At 42.5% G+C, this 4,501-nt stretch overlaps 1 non-coding gene across 1 annotated transcript; it reads left to right on the top strand.

The window, feature by feature from the left end:
* Positions 1 to 3,872: 3,872 nt before the first annotated feature.
* Positions 3,873 to 3,979, top strand: LOC125110129 (U6 spliceosomal RNA). The gene has a single exon (XR_007130461.1). It is a non-coding gene; the product is annotated as a U6 spliceosomal RNA (small nuclear RNA).
* Positions 3,980 to 4,501: the final 522 nt, after the last annotated feature.

The raw sequence follows: 4,501 nt of genomic DNA on the forward strand, positions 1-4,501 counted from the left end.
CGTCTATGGATGGACACTTGCTTGGTCCTATCTTGGCTATCTTGGCTCTTGTAAATAATGCTGCAATAAAACTTGGGGTGCATATTACCTTTTGGAAATAGTGTTTTTATTTTCTTTGGGTAAATATCCAGTAGTGGAATTACTGGATCATATGGTAACTTTATTTTTAATTTTTTGAGGGACCTCCATACTGTTTTCCACAGCAGCTGCACCAAGCTACATTACTACCAACAGTGCAGGAGGGTTCCTTTCTCTCCACATCCTCGCCAACATTTGTTATTTATTGTGTTTTTTATTTTATTTTATTTTATTTTTTAAGATTTTATTTATTTTTTATTTGACAGACAGAAACCACAAGTAGGCAGAGAGGCAGGCAGAGAGAGAGAGAGGGAGAAGCAGGCTTCCCGCTGAGCAGAGAGCCCGATGTGGGGCTCGATCCCAGGACCCCGGGACCATGACCCGAGCCGAAGGCAGAGGCCTCAACCCACTGAGCCACCCAGGCGTCCTTGGGTTTTTTATTTTAGCCATTCTGATATCTCATTGGGTTTTACTTTGCATCTCCCTGATGATAAGTGACGTTGAGCATTTTTTCATGTGTCTGTTGGCTATCTGCATGTCTTCTTTAGAAAAATGTCTGTTCAGGTCCTCAGATCTAGCCCCATGGCAGGCTCTCTGCTCAGCTGGGAGCCTGCTTCTCCCTCTCCTTCTGCCTGCCACTCCACCTGCTTGTGCTCTCCTTCTCTGTCTCTATTTCACTGTCAAATAATAAGTAAAATCTTTAAGTGTAATGCTTACGTTTCATATGCTTAAAAATATTTTATTGGTTCCGAAATGAGTCATGAATTCAATCCTCCCAAAATGTATAATTAAGTCCAAGATTTTCTATCACTGGCCTGCTTTTGTGCTGTTAGGTAACATAAGCCTCTCCCGGAAAATAAATGCCACGGTCCTAACCAACCACCTGCCTACCTTGACAGACAAGCAAAGCAAGACCCAGCCTTTTGCATCAAGAGATAATTAAACAACTGGATGGTTTCAGTTTGTGTCAAGAGTCACCGTCTGCCTTTGATCTGTACTTCAGCTAAGGTACATCAAGCGTCTTAGGGGTCATGGGAGAAGAGGGGTAGGGCAAGAGAGAAATTTCAGTCCACCTTGAAGTGTGAAGTGTTTGCTTTTCCCCAGACATCCCGTCTCACTTCCTCTCTCCTGAAAATCTACCCTCTGTGTTCCTTAATGAGCCTGCCTTGGAATTAGTGGGCTCTTTCCAAGGCTTGAAGAGGCTCAAAATGAAGTCAGCACTTTCTGAAATACCATGAGATTTGTGTGCTCTGGAGCATACTGTGGGGTTTTTTGAGACTTCTCTGATTTTTTTTTTTTTAAAGTGTGGTTCAATCTTTTCATACCAGAATCTACATGCAATGTCTCCATACTACTGAAAATAATCATCATAATATTAATTAAAAGGAATGGCCTTTTGTGTAACCCTTCAGTTACAGCCCGCTGCTCCTTTGTCCATTCTTCCATGAATATGACCACAAATTGAAGATCCTACAGATAAGCACAGTTATGCAAAAGAGGGCTTTTTCTCTGGCTTGGGAGGCTGAGGGAAAGGCTCATGAAGATCTCCAATGATTTTTCTCCTCTGAAGATGAGATAAGCTTTATCTTTTTGTTTGTTTCCCTCCTATGACTTCATACCATTCATTGGCAAGGCAGTAAAATGTGAAATTCTCCCTTTGTGCATCTTTATGCCACCCCCCAACTGCAAGTCCCCCAAACCCCACTAATTTCAAAGTGATTAGCCAGAGCGAAGATAAAACACTGTGGAACCAGAGCGGCTATGCCAGGAAACTTTTCCCCAGTTTGGCTAAGCCCGGAATACTTTTAACCTGATTTTATACATCAGACATCGTGGAAATGAGCAGAGGTGTCACTACTATCCTTCAGAAGCAGGTGCCTGTAGACAAAAACACTAGCTCTCTAGAACTTGAGGTTTCTGTTTCTTATCCTGTGGAATTGGGAAATAAAATATTTGCCATTGTGATTTGAAGGTGACACTGATTAGCTTTTCACTGTGGACGTAGCTGACTAAGATGTGGAGATAGTGCTCTTTGATTTGTAGATACAGGTTTTTTTGGGAACCTGATAGGGTGACAGGTACCTTCTCCAGCCTGCCAACAGTGCAAGCCCTTGACTCAAAGAGATGAGGCCATTTCTTTTTTTTCAAGAATAGCAAGGACTGTTTGAATCCTGGCTTCAGCCTTCTCTGGGTTGTGGGCTCGCAGGCATTCCTGGAGCTCTCTGGATTTCAGGTGTCATTCATTAAGTGCAAGTGATATTATTCATGTCCAGAGTAGCTGGGGGGAGAAGTAAAGTTGATGACTTCTCGCTGGGCTGCATTGTCTCCACGCAGTTCCCTCTTCACGTTGTCTCCACGCAGTTCCCTCTTCACGACAAGCAACAAGGTTCCCCTGAAGGCAGTTTGCTTCCCGCTAAGACATCCTTCTGCCACTCACTTTATCCAGAAGCTGAAGGAAGTTCACCTGAAGGGACAATTCGGTCCTGCCCTTCAGCATGTAATCCTATTATATCCTGGAGCATTAACCACATACTAATTTTTTTTTAATTGAAAATATTCATTTGTCTTCCAGACTTGGTCATTGTCCCTGTCCTCACGCAAATCCTCTTGTCAACTAGGCTTTGACTAATGAACATGTCCGAATTCCAGTGCTTGTGAGCTTTGACTCAGCACACCTTCTTGGTTTTCATACCCAGCTATCTGGAGAATTGGGTAGTTTTTAACTTAGCTTGAGCCTGACACTGTGCAGACCACAGAAGAAGGGTTCAATGTTGATTAAGGAAATAATGGCCTAAATTCATTTTTGTCTTAAGGCTTTGGGTGGCAAAATGTTTCTACTGGCCTACCTAGAAGTTCGATGACATTAGGCTAAGCGCGTTTCTCTCATTTAAAAAGTAATTCTCAGGGGCGCCTGGGTGGCTCAGTGGGTTAGGCCGCTGCCTTCAGCTCAGGTCATGATCTCAGGGTCCTGGGATCGAGCCCTGCATCGGGCTCTCTGCTCAGCAGGGAGCCTGCTTCCTCCTCTCTCTCTGACTGCCTCTCTGCCTGCTTGTGATCTCTCTCTGTCAAATAAATAAATAAAATCTTTAAAAAAATAATAAAAATAAAAATAAATAAAAAGTAATTCTCAGGAATTCTAGGGGCTCCCTTGACACTTTTGACGGAAGCTTATTTTCTTATTTAAGAAAGATGTCAAAACTGTGTGTTAAAAGAAGTCTGAAGAATGGGAGAAGATATCAGATAAAGGGCTACTGTCCAAAATCTATAAAGAATTTATCAAACTCAACACCCAAAGAACAAATAATCCAATCAAGAAATGGGCAGAGGACATGAACAGATATTTCTGCAAAGAAGACATCCAGATGGCCAACAGACACATGAAAAAGTGCTCCACATCACTCGGCATCAGGGAAATACAAATCAAAACCACAATTAGATACCACCTCACACCAGTCAGAATGGCTAAAATTAAAAAAGTCAGGAAACAACAGGTGTTGGTGAGGATGCGGTGAAAGGGGAACCCTCCTACACTGTTGGTGGGAATGCAAGCTGGTGCAGCCACTCTGGAAAACAGCATGGAGGTTCCTCAAAAAGTTGAAAATAGAACTACCCTACAATCCAGCAATTGCACTACTGGGTATTTACCCTAAAGATACAAATGTAGTGATCCTAAGGGGCATGTGAACCCTAATGTTTATAGCAGCAATGTCCACAATAGCCAAACTATGGAAAGAGCCTAGATGTCCATCAACAGGTGAATGGATAAAGAAGAGGTGATATACATATACCATGGAGTGCTCGCTTCGGCAGCACATATACTAAAATTGGAACGATACAGAGAAGATTAGCATGGCCCCTGCACAAGGATGACACGCAAATACATATACCATGGAATACCATGCAGCCATCAAAAGAAATAAAATCTTGCATTTGCAATGATGTGGATGGACCTAGAGGGTATTATACTGAGTGGAAAAGTCAATCAGAGAAAGACAATTATCATAGGATCTCTCTGATATGAGGAATTTGAGGGGCAGGGCAGGGGAACTCTGGGGGGTATGGAAGGAAAAAATGAAACAAGACGGGATCAGGAGGGAGACAAACCATAAGAGACTCTTAATCTCACAAAACAAACTGAGGATTGCTGGGGGGCGGGGGTTAGGGATAGTGTGGCTGGGTGATGGACATTGGGGAGGGTATGTGCTATGGTGAGTGCTGTGAAGTGTGTAAGCCTGATGATTCACAGACCTGTACCCCTGGGGCAAATAATACACTATATGTTAATAAAAATAATGTTTTTAAAAGTCTGAAAGGAAATCAGCAAATGCTAACAACAGATGTATTAGATTGGTGCAACTACATATTCTTTCTTTTCTTTCAACATTTGAGGGTTTCCTGAGTTTTCTGTATTGTACTTGTGTTA

Source organism: Lutra lutra, chromosome 9 (assembly GCF_902655055.1).
Source record: "Lutra lutra chromosome 9, mLutLut1.2, whole genome shotgun sequence".
NCBI lineage: Eukaryota > Metazoa > Chordata > Mammalia > Carnivora > Mustelidae > Lutra > Lutra lutra.